The sequence below is a fragment of the Silurus aristotelis genome, assembly GCF_946808225.1.
Source record: "Silurus aristotelis genome assembly, chromosome: 12".
Lineage (NCBI taxonomy): Eukaryota > Metazoa > Chordata > Actinopteri > Siluriformes > Siluridae > Silurus > Silurus aristotelis.
In genome coordinates this window covers 9,328,405-9,346,928 of record NC_139585.1, presented here as the reverse complement: position 1 = coordinate 9,346,928, position 18,524 = coordinate 9,328,405, and the positions used below count along the sequence as shown (strand labels likewise).

The 18,524-nt window shown below is 38.2% G+C and overlaps 1 long non-coding RNA gene across 1 annotated transcript in view; it reads left to right on the top strand.

Moving 5' to 3' along the window:
• LOC310734561 overlaps window positions 1-18,524 on the top strand; it is a 134,606-nt gene that overhangs the window by 60,475 nt on the left and 55,607 nt on the right. The window lies entirely within an intron of this gene.

Here is an 18,524-nt window from a genome sequence, read left to right as displayed (position 1 = left end):
AAAAAAAAAAAAAGCGTTGGAGAGAGTCCGAGTGGCGCACAGCCTGCGCCCACATCCGCTCAGACTTTTCCTGTTGTCACAAATATGGACCTTATTGTAAAAATGTAATATTGCCACGTTTTTTGTATATGTATAATTATAAAAATTATAAATAAATATGGACCACATTAAAAAATAGATATTTGATATCTAGATATGCTTTTCTTTAACAAAAATGTTAAAATGCTTTTTCAACAACTTTCTGTTTCTGCTCCATATGTTGTGTCTTATTGGAATAGTTTTGTAAATGACACTGTGGAAAAAGATTTGGTCCTTACCTTTTAAAATACTATATAAATTCTACCCAGTTAAATCTTTAATTTCACATAGATTTAAAAGGACATTGACACCAGCTGATTTTTCTGTAACAACCTTCCTGAAACTTTATTATATTATATTATTATATTATATAACTTTATATTATATTATATTTATTATTATATTTATATTGTAGCTTTTCTACAAAATTGTCTTCTCCCAAACTTTGCTTTTTCTCTCAAACATGTTGTTTTTGTTTTTTTTTATATATATTATCTCACGAAACTGGTTTTTATATTTTAGCAAAATTGTATATTTATATATGTAAATATACTAATAATATACCTTTTTTTTAAAACCTATTTTCATATGTGAAATAAAAAAAAAATTCCGAGTCTATTAAACATTAAAACACGCTAAAGCTATAAAGACATTTAACCTGTTCGAAAAATACAATATTAATGATTTGTGATTTTATGTATTTATTTAATGTATTTATAATGGTGCTCTGTATTTTATTTTCCTGTTTTCAAAATCTCTCTCTTTCTCTCTCTCTCTCTCTCTCTCTCTCTCTCTCTCATATATATATATATATATATATATATATATATATATATATATATATATATATATATATATATATATATATATATATATATATATATATAATTTTTTTATTATTATTATTATTTTTTTTTTTTTTTTATTATTTACTTATTTATTTATTTATTTTTTGGTTTTTTTTTTTTTTTTTAATCGTATGAAATGATTTACGGAATTATGCGCAAAGCAAACGCAGCCGAGATCAGTGCGCTAGGGAGCCTACATGCGTACTCCATGCGTCTATCTTGCGCAGTTTCTTCTTTCCGCAAAACATATTCTGTATCTTCTAGGAGGCGGCATGGGTGTGGAGTTGGGTGCACAGCCTTTATGTCAAATGAAGATGAGTACATTTTGTTAATGTGTGCAACAACACATACTATGGGTTTATAATCACAAGGTATATCTTTATAATCACAAGGTTTGAGCATTCATTCATTCATTCATTCATTCATTCATTCATTCATTCAATCATTCATTCATTCATTCATACATTCATTTTGATTATGTGATTTAGTCTGGTCAGGGTTGTGACAATTCCACAGCCTTTCCTAGAAACACTGGGTTTTGTGTGAAAACAGACTGGATTGGATATGAAACAGTCCATCAGTGGGCGCTATTCACATACAGGTTCACCTACTTGTTTACATGAATTTACTCACGGTGATTTCCGCGTTTTGTCTCGGCCAGGTACGGTGGCCGAGAAGTGCAAAACACATTAACAAATCAGAAAACAAATTAACAAATTAGAAAACACTAACAAATCCGGAAACAAAATAACAAATGCAAAAACAAAATAACAAATCAGAAAATAAATTAACAAATTAGAAAACACTAACAAATCCGGAAACAAAATAACATGCAAAAACAAAATAACAAATCAGAAAATAAATTAACAAATTAGAAAACACTAACAAATCCGGAAACAAAATAACATGCAAAAACAAAATAACAAATCAGAAAGCAATATAACAAATCTGGAAACAAAATAACAAATGCAAAAACGAACAAATCCAAAAACACAACGACAATTCGGAAAAGGTAGGTATAGTTTGTGAATGGAAACTTACCGATCATTGAACCTGTCATTCAAGATATACAGGAAGTATGAAATCTTATCACTTTGTTTTCTTGTACATGTGTAAAGTTCTCTGTTTACTTTAAACTATTTTTTTATTTCGATTAGTGCACCTTTAAATATGAGAAAATCACAGAAGTAAACATTGGCAAGCAAAGAGAGACTGTTGTATTTCCTGTATATCTTGAATGACAGGTGTCTTGTCCAATAATCAGTAAGTTTCCATTCACAAACTAAACCTAACTTTTCTGGTTTGTTTGAAATGTTGCACGAAAACACATTAACAAATCCGAAAACACAACGACAATTCAGACAAACCTGAAAAGGTCATCTTTTTCTGTCATGTCTGACTCCTATGAAGGAGGCTGTCAGGTCTGTTATACATCATAAACATTTACAAGATGTAAGATTTTCTCACAATACAATTACGTCGTAAGAAACCAGGTTTCATGTTTAAATCACAGGAAAACTAAGTCATGATAACGAAAAACAACATTGGTTATGTTGAAATCATGAGAAAATTAAGTCATTAAAACGAGAAAACAATTTTTATTATGACGAGAATATTATGTTGTGATCACAAGAAAACAACTCTTGTTAAGATCACAAGAAAATGAAGTCGTAATCATTAAAAAAAAAAAGGAAAAATATTATAATGCATGGACAATTGGGCCTTATGTTTTTAACAACACCGAAAATTCTAGCTTTGATAACAGCTTAGCAAACTCATAGCATTCTCCCCATATACATGTGTGTTTTATATATATATATATATATATATATATATATATATATATATATATATATATATATATATATATATATATATATATATATGTAAGTATAAATGTATATATCCATATACATAATTAAAATAAATACATTTTAACAGCACTAATCACTCATTTTTATAAAGGTGCGATTAAAGCAGCATGCATTTTTTTTTTTTTTTACCAAATATATATAAAATAATAACTTTAATCTTCACAAGCACACTCCAAAATCTAGAGAAACAACTTCCCAGAAGAATGGAGGTTATTATAGCTGCAAATGGGCTTTGGGTGATGCTCTCTGCTGTATCGTTGTGCTATATATATATATATATATATATATATATATATATATATATATATATATATATATATATATATATATATATATATATATATGTGTGTATATATATATATATATATGTGTGTATATATATATATGTGTGTATATATATATATGTGTGTATATATATATATATATATATATATATATATATATATATATATACATATATATATATATATATATATATATATATATATATATATATACATATATATATATATATATATATATATATATATATATATATATATATATATATATATATACACACACACACACACGCGCATACAAACAAAGTGTGTGAGAGAGAGAGAGAGAGAGAGAGAGAGAGAGAGAGAGAGAGAACTAAGCAGTAGACACAGTGTAAATGAGAGAATGGAGGGTTAGTTGCAGGTTAAGAACATCACTATATTTTAGGTGGCTAATAATAACTGACTTTTAACACCAATTCAGTGGTATAAATGGCAGCTGAATTCCAAATGGCTCCATCTGGGACACAAAGTGGACTACAGAGTGAGGAAGTCATTAAGAAGTCATTTGGAATTCAGCCAAGTATAAATCTTGTCTATTTTATAGGCATACTAGAAGTGTTCCACTGTGTTTGTAGAATGTTCTGCTAAGAACTAATCAATGTGCCAATCAAAGATTTCTTTCAGGGTTAAAAACAGACCTACACTTGTGTAGTGAATGGGATATACTCCAACCAGAGAAGTTATGGATAAATATAGATATATTGTATTTTTCCTTTTGTTTTTGTAGCAGATATTAGACTAAATAATATAGTAATAACATGCAAAAGAAATATTGTGGTGTTAAAAAATTATACTATTTAAAAAAATCTATTTAGGATTATAATATTAATATAGATAGAGAAAATAAAAAGAAGAAGTGTACCTGTAAGAAGTAGCTACTAGTACAAATAACAAAAGATTGCAGGTGAACAGGATTTTGCCAATAATTTCTTAAAGTCTGTATTTTTTATAAGAACATGGATTTAAATTTATGGCGTTTGGCAGAATAACTTACAATTATTTATACAACTGAGAACTCAAGGGTTAAGGCCCATACTTCAGTCAAATGAATAATTTTAATCCCCTTAAACTACAGTGTTAAATTAAATTGCATATTTATAACACTCTACTGAAGCCCAAGGTGTGCTACTTACACATACTTTCTCAAAGTGTCAGAAATGTGCAGTTAGTAAAAACATATAAATAACCTACAAGATCAGAATTACAAATCTAACTTCATTTGACATAATGATAACTGATTCTTCAAGATTGCATCAAACCTATATAATCATATCTGTTTTAAATTAGTCCTTCTACAGCTTTGATTTTATTCTATAAAATATTCATGCAAGGCTTATAAATGTTATAAAGGCACAATGTAGGTGCCCTTCAGGGTTTTTAAAATTGTAGTATATTACATATTATAAAGTTAATATTACTATTCTACTTAACAATATGGTATAATTAAAAAAATGGAATTGGAATAACAATAACAATGTAAATATCTAATGTAAGCATGTGTTTTTTTTTTACCATCCATCCATCCATCTTCTCCCGCTTATCCGATGCCGGGTCGCGGGGGCAGCAGTCTAAGCAAAGATGCCCAGACTTCCCTCTCCCTAGACACTTCTTCCAGCTCTTCCGGGGGGAGACCAAGGCGTTCCCAGGCCAGCCGGGAGACATAGTCTCTCCAGCGTGTCCTAGGTCTTCCCTGGGGTCTCCTCCCAGTGGGACGCGCCCGGAACACCTTCCCAGGAAGGCGTCCAGGAGGCATCCGGAACAGATGCCCGAGCCACCTCAGCTGACCCCTCTTGATGTGGAGGAGCAGCGGATCTACTCCGAGCTCCTCCCGAGTGACTAAGCTTCTCACCCTATCTCTAAGGGATCGCCCAGCCACCCTGCGGAGGAAGCACATTTCGGCCGCCTGTATCCGGGATCTTGTCCTTTCGGTCATGACCCAGAGCTCATGACCATAGGTGAGAGTAGGAACGTAGATTGACCGGTAAATCGAAAGTTTCGCCTTGCGGCTCAGCTCCTTCTTCACCACGACAGACCGGTACATCGACCGCATTACTGCAGAAGCTGCACCGATCCGTCTGTCAATCTCCCGTTCCACCCTTCCCTCGCTCGTGAACAAAACCCCAAGATACTTAAACTCCTCCACTTGCGGCAGGAACTCCCCACCAACCTGAAGTGGGCAAGCCACCCTTTTCCGACTGAGGACCATGGCCTCGGATTTGGAGGTGCTGATTCTCATCCCAGCCGCTTCACACTCGGCTGCAAACCGTCCCAGTGCATGCTGAAGGTCCTGGTCTGATGAAGCCAACACGACAACATCATCTGCAAAGAGCAAAGACGAAATCGTGTCGTCACCAAACCGGACACCCTCCGACCCCTGGCTGCGCCTAGAAATTCTGTCCATAAAAATTATGAACAGAACCGGTGACAAAGGGCAGCCCTGCCGGAGTCCAACATGCACCGGGAACAAGTCTGACTTACTGCTGGCAATGCGAACCAAGCTCCTGCTTCGGTCATACAGGGACCGGACAGCCCTTAGTAAAGGGCCCCCGACCCCATACTCCCGGAGCACCCTCCACAGGCCGCCGCGAGGGACACAGTCGAATGCCTTTTCCAAATCCACAAAGCACATGTGGACTGGTTGGGCAAACTCCCATGAACCCTCCAGCACCCTGTAGAGGGTATAGAGCTGGTCCAGTGTTCCACGGCCTGGACGAAAACCACATTGTTCCTCCTGAATCCGAGGTTCTACTATCGGCCGTATTCTCCTCTCCAGTACCCTGGCATAGACTTTCCCAGGTAGGCTGAGAAGTGTGATCCCCCTATAGTTGGAACACACCCTCCGGTCCCCCTTCTTAAAAAGAGGGACCACCACCCCGGTCTGCCATTCCAGAGGCACTGTCCCCGACCGCCACGCGATGCTACAGAGGCGTGTCAGCCAAGACAGCCCCACAACATCCAGAGACTTGAGGTACTCAGGGCGGATCTCATCCACCCCCGGTGCCCTGCCACCGAGGAGTTTCTTTACTACCTCGGTGACTTCAGCTTGGGTGATGGACGAGTCCGCCTCTGAGCCCTCAGCCTCTGCTTCCTCAATGGAAGACGTGACGGCGGGATTGAGGAGATCCTCGAAGTATTCCTTCCACCGTCCAACGACATCCCCAGACGGTTTGCCAGAATCTCTTCGATGCCAGCCGATAGTCCTTCTCCATGGCCTCACCGAACTCCTCCCAGGCCCGAGTTTTTGCCTCGATAACCACCCGGGCTGCAGTTCGCTTGGCCTGCCGGTACCCGTCAGCTGCCTCAGGAGTCCCACAAGCCAACCAGGCCAGGTAGGACTCCTTCTTCAGCTTGACGGCATCCCTTACTTCCGGTTTCCACCACCGGGTTCGGGGATTGCCGCCTCGACAGGCACCGGAGACCTTACTGCCACAGCTCCGAGCGGCCGCTTCGACAATGGAGGTGGAGAACATGGTCCACTCGGACTCAATATCTCCGGCCTCCCTCGGGATCTGGTCAAAGCTCCGCCTGAGGTGGGAGTTGAAGATCTCTCTGACAGGAGGCTCGGCCAAACGTTCCCAGCAGACCCTCACAGTACGCTTGGGTCTGCCGAGTCTGTCCAGCTTCCTCCCCTGCCATCGGATCCAACTCACCACCAGGTGGTGATCAGTTGACAGCTCCGCCCCTCTCTTTACCCGAGTGTCCAAGACATACGGCCGCAGGTCAGATGAAACGACCACAAAGTCGATCATCGACCTACGGCCTAGGGTGTCCTGGTGCAACGTGTACTGATGGACACCCTTATGCTTGAACATGGTGTTCGTTATGGACAAACTGTAACTAGCACAGAAGTCCAATAACTGAACACCGCTCGGGTTCAGATCAGGGGGGCCGTTCCTCCCAATCACGCCCCTCCAGGTGTCACTGTCGCTGCCCACGTGTGCATTGAAGTCTCCTAGTAGAACGACGGAGTCCCCAGTCGGAGCACTGTCCAGCACCCCTCCCAGAGACCCCAAGAAGGCCGGGTACTCTATACTGCCGTTTGGCCCGTAGGCACACACGACAGTGAGAGACCTATCCCCGACCCGTAGGCGCAGGGAAACGACCCTCTTGTTCACCGGGGTAAACTCCAACACATGGCGGCTGAGCTGGGGGGCTATAAGCAAACCCACACCAGCCCGACGCCTTTCACCATGGGCAGCTCCAGAGTTGTAAAGAGTCCATCCTCTCTCGAGGAGTGTGGTTCCAGAGCCCAGGCCGTGCGTAGAGGTGATCCCGACTATCTCTAGTCGGAACCTCTCAACCTCTCAATCTCAGGCTCCTTCCCCGCCAGCGAGGTGACATTCCACGTCCCTAGAGCTAGCTTCTGTGTCCAGGGATCGGGTTGTCGAGGCCTCCACCTTCGACTGCTGCCCGATCCTCTTAGCACCGGCCCCTTACGGTCCCTCCTGCAGGTGGTGAGCCCACTGGAAGGCGGCCCCACGTCGCTCCTTCGGGCTGAGCCCGGCCGGACCCTGTGGGGAAAGGCCCGGCCACCAGGCGCTCGCATACGAGCCCCAACCCCGGGCCTGGCTCCAGGGTGGGGCCCCGGCTGCGCCATACCGGGTCCCTGATGTAGTATCTCTCATAAGGGGTTTTGAACCGCTCTTAGTCTGACCCGTCGCCCAGGACCTGTTTGCCTTGGGAGACCCTACCAGGGGCATATAGCCCCGGACAACATAGCTCCTAGGGTCATTCGAGTACTCAAACCCCTCCACCACGTTAAGGTGGCAGTTCAAGGAGAGCTGTAATAAATTTAATAAATTGGGGGTAAAACAATACATTGAAACATTTTTGTGCGTATACTGGGACTATATGTCAGGGTGCGAGCGAAAACAGAAGGCGGAAGCCGGAGTACAGCTCGCTCAGGTTTTAATACCAGTGTGAGGGAGAGATAGAGACACGAGCGCGAGCGCACACACACACACACGCGCGCGCGCAACGTGTGAAACGGCAAACAAATAACCCATACATTCAACGGCACGTAGAGTCCAACACATACAATAACGAACGGGGATTGGGGAGTGAATGAGGAGCTTATATAGAAGCAGGGTGGAGTGATGATGAACCCCAGGTGAGCGTGATTAAACCTGGAGCTCCAGGGAGAGCGGAGGCATAGAGAGCCACCAAAGGGGGCGTGGCAGGTGGAGCACTGACACTATACAGCCAATTTTCATCCAGTCATTTTTAACATTTAAATTTACATACAAACATGGACACTTTTTTGGTACTATTAGTAAAGAAATATAAATAATTGGATTCTAGTGCGGTTTCAATCAAATTTTTTTCTAAAAGATGATCTAAAATTCCAAATGATAAGCCACAATTCTTCTGACAGAATGTCCTTTAGACAGATGAGACAAAACTAAAAACCACTATAAACTTTCTTTCGGCTTCTCCCATTAGGGGTCACCACAGCGGATCATCCACATGTTTGATTTGGCCCTTTGGATGCCTTTCCCATTTATCCGGGCTTGGGACCGGCACTAAGAGTGCACTGGCTTGTTCAACCCTAATGGCTGGGGTTGGTTCCCTGACCGGGTATCAAAGAGTGCCACATCCTAACCACTAGACCACCAGGGAACCTTTTATAGAAAAAGACCACAATAACTGCTGTAAAACTTGGGGGAGGTTTAAATATGTTTTGGTGCTGCTTTACTCTCTCTGGCACTGAGATCCTTGAATTTTTGCATGGTACAAGGACTTTTTAAGGCTACCAAGCCATTTTGAAGCAAAACATACTGTCCGATGTCAGAAATCTGAGTCTCAGTGGGAGCTCATGGTTTCTCCAACAAGATAATGACCCATATTATACAGCTAAAAGCACCCAAGAATAACTAAGAAAAAAAAGACTGTTTTATGAAATGGCTTTCTATGAACCCTAATTCAAATTCTTTCGAACATCAATTTAAGAGTTGAAACATACTGTGTGAAGAATGCACCCTTCAAACTTGAGAAAGCAGTTTGCTCATTAAGAGTGAGCAAACTACCTTGTTGTCAGAAGTCCCAATGACAGAAATAGCTTGTTTGCATTGATTGGGTGGGTTCTTCTTTTTTATGGAGAGCTACCACCACATTTGTCCAAATCTGCACAGCTAGAATGCATAGTGTTCATCTCCAGGACAATTTGTAAATTGTGCAGAATCAACATCACTCAAAAGTGGTTGAACAAAAATTCATGAAAATAAGTTTGGTTTTGTAACCAGTCAATGAAATTGCATCGCCAGCGATAAAATCTGAAGCTGATCAGTTTGCATAAATGTACATAATTCAGGAACTAATATAAGACAGGAATTTTTTTTTAATGTTTTCAAACATGTGATGGATTGTCAAGATTGTTAAGCCTTCTTAAAAAGTCCTGTAAGAAGCACTTTTCCAAAGAAAAAAGCTCCAATGTAAGAGTTACCTATTATTCTGTTAAACTGTTAGCCCTGAACCAGCCTTGTTCTAAACCAAAACAGTCCTCAATCCTTCACGTAAAAATGTTTTGTAGATGACCTCAGTGCAAATGTTACTGTTCTTAGCAACTGGTGAATTATTTTGAGCTACAAACCGACAGGTAGCCTGAAGCTAAAATGTAAAATTAAAGACAAGATTTTTACTTTCATTTTTTTTCTGATCTGTAAATCCCTTCACTGTTTATTGTTGTGTTTACATCTCAGGTCAAACATAAAGATTTATGGAACTTCTGGGATTCAAGCTGTGAACTGCTTCAGGAGAGGAAACATTTTTCTTTCAGTCAGTTTCCTGTCAAGTTTTTATGGCAAGCTCTTTACGGCACCTCAGGATTTTCTTTTCCTTCTTACTGTTGCCCATGGCTTGATCAACAGACCTTATTTTAAAACAGCTTTGTGAGAAGTTAGGTCAAGTTAAATCTTAAATCTTGTACCTCTACTTTTTTCTATAGCTTGTACACTATTATTTGTTATGTAGTTGCACTTTTGCTGTGTAACCTGGATTGTGGTGCAAATGGAGCCTATACCAGGGACACTGTATTTCTGGGATTTCCAGGCCATTACAGAGCATCATGCACACTAAATGCACATGCTGCCATGTTTATAGGTGGTGAAGTAAGGAACCTATTTTGTTATAGGCAGGATCATGCAAAACCCCTCCAGAGACCTTGGAGCTATGAGGCCAATATTATCTATATTTAATCTATTGTCTGACTACAGAGCAAGCTAACCAGTTTTTATTGATAAGCAACACTGATTGTACATGTACATTCAATTGTAATGGTTGCATAAACAAGGCTTGATTAAAAAAAAAAAATCTTCAATGCCATTTTAAGTTTATTATAAACATCTGAATGTACTTTACAATGACTAAACATGTTTTATCAACATGTATTTTATATTTATTTTAGTTAATGGTTTCTTCTATTACCCACAATAGAATTTAATAATTGGGCCAGTGGGAATTAGCTTTGCTTTATCTTTGTTCAAAGAGAGTGATGCAGCAGAGATTTAAACCTTTAGTCTGTCCAGCATCCTAACCTCATCATCTGTACACTCTGCTCAAACGGATCAGCTTCCAAAGTTGAGATAATACCTCCATCAGCATCACCAGACACGTCATTTCATAAATGTTTAGCTAAGCGGTGTATCTACTGTGCCTTTAGTCCTTGAGTCAAATTTGAGCCGTCTTCAATATTTCTATTATGGATTTCCTATTAACATAACATAAAATGTATGTGGAAAATGGTGAGCAAGAAAAGAAGCCTTTGCTCTTTCGATTTAAAGTGTTAACAATGAAAAAAATCTATTACCTCTATTATGTTAGTGATTGTTAAAAACACCATAGTAACTGCTTTTCGCAGTCCTCCTGTGACGTCAGTGTGGCAAACAACAAAATTTTCCATAGGAGGAACGAATACAAATTAGTCACAGATTTGCTTGAAATCTTACAAACATTTCAGTAAATATATTTCAGGGTGGATTTTTTTCTTTGAAAAGGTCATCAGATCTGCTTCCTGATGAGAATACTACAAATGTACCAGCAGATGGCAGTGTCTATTTAAAAATAAACATCCACCTTATTGGAGCAATAAGTCCACAGAATGTAAATAAACTACTACATTTATGGCCATTACACCACTTTACCATGGTCAAGTGAAGCTTATTTTATTTGTACAACAGTAAAAAATAGGATTACAAACATAAGTCAAGGTGCAAATCATTCCATGCATCTTGGAACATAATTATACATTCTTTTACACAATGCTGCAAGAAGAAGAAGAACAACATTAATAACATAGCTTCTAACGTATATAGTAATATTGTGTAATATTGTTTATTGTGTATTCCTAGACTGGTTATACCAGATGACAATATTCTGCTTTTTTAAAACCTAAATGAATATGTGTGCTGTATGGTGTTATAATAAATATTAAGCATTAGGCTTAGTTGCAGCTGAGCTTTATCAGGAAAGAGCAGCATAATCAAATAGCTGTGCATGATGCCGTATCTCCTAATAAAACAGAAATGGTGGAAAACGAGAGCTCTGTGGTTGCTAGCGCCATGGGGAATCTTGCTAAGCTTTTAAGTGCAAACAGCAAAATCAAATTACTTTAAAACTTGTGCCACAAAAATACATGGCATTTACAAAGTAAATGAAATAAAATCCATTTCACACTTGCAGTAATCATGATTTTATTTCTCATTTATTGTAGTTGTTTCAGGATAAACACTGGAGCATAATAAAAAACAAGTATAAAAAAAACCCTGTTAGCTTACATGCTGGATGAGAAATGAAGCTGGGTTGCATGTGTAGTATGTTCAGTATATAAAGTATATAGTGTTTATTTCATTGTTGTAAGCAGTGGATGATAAAAACTAGTACAATAAATTACTTTCTATCTGGACAAATTTGTATCTGTAATGCGTCTGCTTATGAGCCTTTGCTTCGAAATAAAACAAACCAAGCTAACAATTTCTCTACATTTGGGTCCGTTGGGTTTGGCCTGAATGTAATGCTCATGGGTTTATTCTTGATTTCCTCCATGCATTTCCTTCTCTGATGCTGGCCATTTTTCACTTATGGCCTGAGGCCTATGGGTTGAGAAGCTTTCATTGTTAAGATGGATTGTGCAGTTGTCTTGTCTTTTTTTCCGAATTTTTATTTAAAACATTAATTAAATATTGGCAATACAGAGAATTTCAATTATATATTAAAAGTGATCATACATAAAAAATTTGTACATTCCCCACAAATTCATATATAAACCCGATTCCAAAAAATTTGTTGACACTGAACAAATTGTGAATAAAAACAGAATGCAATGATGTGGAAGTTTTAAATTTCAATATTTTATTCAGAAAACAACATAGATGACATATAACATGTTTATACTGAGAAAATGTACAATTTTAAGGGAAAAACAAGTTGATTTACAATTTCATGGCATCAAAATATCTAAAAAAGTTGGGACAAGGCCATGTTTACCACTGTGTGGCATCCCCTCTTCTTTTTATAACAGTCTGCAAACATCTGGGGACTGAGGAGACAATTCGCTCAAGTTTAGGAATAGGAATGATGTCCCATTTTTGTCTAATACAGGCTTCTAGTTGCTCAACTGTCTTAGGTCTTCTTTGTCGCATCTTCCTCTTTATGATGAGCCAAATGTTTTCTATGGGTGAAAGATCTGGACTGCAGGCTGGCCATTTCAGTACCCCGATCCTTCTTCTATGCAGCCATGATGTTCTAATTGATGCAGTATGTGGTCTCTCATTGTCATGTTGGAAGATGCAAGATCTTCCCCGAAAGAGACGACGTCTGGATTGGAGCATATGTTGTTCTCGAACTTGGATATACCTTTCAGCATTGATGGTGCCTTTCTAGATGTGTAAGCTGCCCATGCCACATGCAGTCATGCAACCCCATACCATCAGAGATGCAGGCTTCTGCACTGAGAGCTGATAACAATTTGGGTTGTCCTTATCCTCTTTAGTCCGGATGACATGGCTTCCCAGTTTTCCAAAAAGAACTCGTCCGACCACGTTTTCCACTTTGCCACAGTCCATTTTAAATGAGCCTTGGCCCAAAGAAAACGCCTGCACTTCTGGATGTTCAGATATGGCATAATTTTTGACCTATAGAGAGCTGGCAATGGCGAATGGCATGGTGGATTGTGTTCACTGACAATGTTTTCTGGAAGTATTCCTAAGCCCATGTTGTGATTTCCATTACAGTAGCATTCCTGTATGTGATGGAATGCCGTCTAAGGGCCCAAAGATCACGGGCATCCAGTATGGTTTTCCGGCCTTGAACCCTCACGCACAGAGATTGTTCCAGATTCTCTGAATCTTTGAATTATATTCTGCACTGTAGATGATGATAACTTCAAACTCTTTGCAATTTTTCTTTAAGAAAATCCTTTCTGATGTTGCGCCAATATTTTGTGCCTCAGCATTGGGGGAATTGGTGATCCTCTGCCCCTCTTGACTTCTGGGAGACACTGCCAGTCTGAGAGGCTCTTTTTATACCCAATTGACCTAATAAGTTGCAAATTGGTCCTCCAGCTGTTCCTTATATGTACACTTAACTTTTCTGGCTGCTTATTGCTACCTGTCCCAACTTTTTTGGAATGTGTAGCTCTCATGAAATAAAAAAATGAGCCAATATTTGGCATGACATTTCAAAATGTCTCACTTTCAACATTTGATATGTTAGCTATATTCTATTGTGAATCAAATATAAGTTTATGAGATTTGTAAATTTTTGCATTTCTTTTTTATTCACAATTTGTACAGTGTCCCAACTTTTTTGGAATCGAGTTTGTATAATATTTATGATATTTAGTATAAATTATGTTTGTACCTCTCTGGGGTGTAATGTATATGGTAATGTATATATACATTATTACATTACACCATATACATTTCTAGCACATAAACAAATTGGCAGGAAAAAAATACTGAAAAAACTCCACCATCTTTGCAACTAACTCCCTGTTCAGCATGTTCATAAAATATTCATCTGCCTTTTTTGTGAACTATTTATACCAAAAATGAACCAAGTCATTGGGGTAATGGGAATAGGCCGAAATAACTTAGAAAGGGCTGCTGAATAAACAATCAAAAACACAGATGCCAACTTAAATGTAGGCTAGAGCTCTGAGAGTATAATATTAGTTTGATTCACATGCACTGCTGAAATGGCATACAAATCTCAAAGAAAATCCCATGAACATATATTGAATTGGCAAAATGGAAGTTTTTAAGTTTGAAATCAGGTGGTAGTGAGGAATATGTGAGAGGTGGTAGCTTAGTGGTTAAGGCATTGGCCTTTAGATTGGAAGGTTACAAGTTCAAATCCCAGCACTACAAAGCTGCCACTGCTGGGCCCTTGAGCCCTTACCCCCTTACCTGTAAGTATAAATATGTTTACAAATTTTTTATAAAAATGAACAATTCCTACCTAATGAAATGTCCTCCAGGGAGATCTAATAAAAAGTGTAAATATGAACTTCTTATAAACTCTACTGCCAATGTAAACGTCAACCACAACAAACACATATCTCAGATGTCAAAAAACAGCAGTTCCTTTTAGAAGACTTTTAGAAGATCATCAGACAATGTGGAATGGATATGAGATCTGTATAAAGGTACAACTCCACGTGGACTCAGTTTATAAGTACAGACCAAAAGTTTGGACACACCTTCTCATTCAAAGATTTTTCTTTATTTTCATGACTATGAAAATTGGCCTCCACAGTCACCGAACCTGAACCCAATCGAGATGGTTTAGGGGTGAGCTGGACCGCAGAGTGAAGGCAAAAGGGCCAATAAGTGCCAAGCATCTCTCGGGGAACTCCTTCAAGACTGTTGGAAGACCATTTCAGGTGACTACCTCTTGAAGCTCATCAAGAGAATGCCAAGAGTGTGCAAAGCAGTAATCAAAGCAAAAGGTGGCTACTTTGAAGAACCTAGAATATGACATTTTTCAGTTGCTTCACACTTTTTTGTTATGTATATAATTCCATATATAATTCCACATGTGTTAATTCATAGTTTTGATGCCTTCAGTTTGAATCTACAATTTTCATGGTCATGAAAATAAAGAAAACTCTTTGAATGAGAAGATGTGTCCAAACTTTTGGTCTGTACTGTATAAATAGTAAAGACAAACACCAGATGGTTGAGAGATGTATGATATGTGTCTTCATGTGATCAACTGATTGTCTAATTGTTTCAATGGTTGATTGATATGAAAGATCAATAAAGATGTACAGTAATCAGATCGGTAAACAGATTTTCCCGGTCTAGGGTCACGACTGAATTGGTTTTATGAAGTTTTATGTCGAAATAATGACATTTATGAATAAAAATAATTTATTATAAAATGAAGTAAAATGTTAATACAGTACAGTACTGTATACATAAAGTAGCATTTTTGGGGTGGTGTCCATTCATCCATTTATCGCTGGTTTTGTTTATAGCAGTGGTTACATTATAAAACCGCCCCTTGATAAACGGTGTGTATGCGTTATTTTGTGATATGTGTTTTAGCTATGCAATTATATAATAAAATTAAAACATAACATAATAGACTATATGTATTATTTGTGCTCTTTTACAACCAGGACGCATGGCTGTTCTGGGATTACTAAGCAATTCATATTCTCTACGCAATTAATAATGTATTTTAAGAACGAAAACTGGCCAGTGCTCCCAACACACTGACTAATGCCGAGTCAGCATTGACAGCAGTGATTTAATTTGAGTTCTGCTGCATTTGCCCGGAGTGTAATTTGGTTAGCTGCCACCCACAGCTTGGGCTAAGTGTGGCTGAATCCATCAGTGATGACCCATAACCAGTAATTGTCAGCCAAGTAGCTCCCTTGCTTTTTTATTAATTTTTTGTCGTACCTGCTTTTTAAAGTAGAAAATAAATCCATGTTACCCTTCAGGCAACATCACATTCATAAAAACTGACTGCAACTTGAATGAAATGTAGTGGTAAACTAAAAAGCTTGGAGGGGCACTGAGTTAGAATGTTTTGCTTTTCCTACAATGTTATTGAAATGAAATAAGAAAGTACTTTTGCGTAATTTGATACGTTTCTCAATCCAAATAAATGTTGAATAGTGTCAGTTTTCTGGTGCATTTCCACAGCAGAAGAGAAACTGATTCTCTCATGTTTGTAATTCTGTTCAACACTGCAGAAAAAAGTTAATTACGTGCATCTTCGACTCTGGAGCATTTATTTAATTTTCTTTCTCACCTTCCTATTTCTGTCTGTTTGTCTGACTAGCAGAGAGATAAAATGGAAGTAAACATCGAGCTTGAGTGCAGAGAAAGAGGGCAGAGATTGATGCAGGGTAATTAAATAGCATTTTCAGTCTGCGGCATGAAAGCTCTTTGCACGTCCATGTGGAGCAGGAACAGAGGCTAAATGGAGGAGGTCAGGCATACTTTCACCCCATCAGAGCCATTGTGATAGACAGCTGCCACAAGATCAGCATCAAAGTGCACAGCACTGCTAGATGTGATTAACTAGGAACGACCAGCTACTTACCAGTCCAAACACACTCGATTATAGAAGGTGACAGGTCGCTAGCTCTGGTGTGGTTCAGATCATCTTTTTTAAACATCATTGCTGAAATTCAGGCTTGGCCAGCTCAGCCAGATTAAAGACATAAAAAGGCTGATTTTCAAAATGGATTCAAGTGCCATCTGATTTTTTACTGACCTTTATAGAGCTTAAAGGTATATACAGATAAATAGTCTCTGTTGGATTTGGATTAACCTTCTGTCAAAAGGAACATAGATCTTAACACTAAAAGAGATGTATAATGCAATATAATTGGATTTTTGTTTAACAGGATAAAACAATTTGTTGATCTATAAAGTGGCCTTTGAAAACCTAGTGCACTAATAACTGCACTACCAACAGGCTAAAACTTGTGTGTGATTGCTCTTTGTATTTGTACTTGTATTAACTTACATAAAAATTACTTAAGACAGTGGCCTATACTCTGCCCTTCAAACACTGTTTTGTTCTAATGGGTTTTTAAACCACCATAAAGATTATATAATTATATAAGTGGCACTACTATAAAAAAAATATTCCATCAAAACAAACTGCACACCAAGTCATGGCTGAAAAAAAAGTTTCACTGTTGATAAATAATTCAAGATGTAAAAAAATGCCTGTGCTCTGTAGACAGCCCCTCAACACTATTGCAGAAGATCTAAACCAGTGTACTCAACACAAAAAAAGCCCTGTTCACTATGCAGTGAAGACAGGATTCGCCAGCAAATTCTAACCAAAACAACTAATTAGAGACTTGCTGGGATTTTGCAAACAGATTCAACCGAGGGTACTCCTGCAGAGAAAAACACAGCAGATACACTTTTGTCTTTTCAGATAAGCACACTAAGTGCTCTGTGAGAAATATGAACAGAACCTACCTAATAAAATGACCTCCAGGGTGACACTATGAGAAGTGTATATATGAATTTGAAATGATGAACAGATCAGATACGATTCAATTGAATTGGACTATCCTTGTGGTTGCACTAGTCTGGGTCAATTTTAGCAGCCAACACCAATTTACCTCCTGGAGGTCTGCTTTCTTTTAAACGACTACAACTAACCCAAATCTCAGATGTCAAAGAATAGCAGTTAGTGCCTATATAGGTTTAGTGCCCATTAAACTATCCATAAGGAGCAAATCAGTGGTAACAGTTGCAAGGAAAAACTTGTTGAGATGCTATTAGCAAGAGACCTTGAGACATTGATTGGCACCTAATGTACATTCATTATACATTCATTCCTCGTTCATTATTAATTGTATGTGTTTTCTTACAAATGTATTATAAAGAAGTACAACCATATTGCTTTTGCTTGTGTACAAATTGCTCATTAGATCCAGTTGCTGCAAATTTAGCAGTGATATTTGATGCCAAGTTGTTAATTGAATTGGAGCAAATTCAATCATGTTTTAATTCAATGGCATTTTACAGTTGAGAAAGTACATTTAAAGCAATGATTGTTTTGTAATCACTTTTATTGTGGCATTTATAAAACCTTAAAATATGTACATTAAATCCATTATGCAAGGTCTGGAGAGAAAACTAATGCAACAAGGGTCTCAGCCTATCAATACATGTAGAGACTTCACAAAATGTTTCAAAAGAGCAAACACTAGGTCATTTATAATCTGACAAGGATAACAAACTAAACGCGGTCGCAGACACTAATTATATTTTTCATTTAATATTTGACATTCTGAAAGTTGTTTTTTATTTTGTCTCCTTCACAGTTGAGTGTGTTTTTATTTAGTCTTCTCTTACACAAGGTTGCTTTAAAGTTCAAAGGCAAAAGCAGCAAAAATGCAAAAACTTCAAAACAAATAAGCA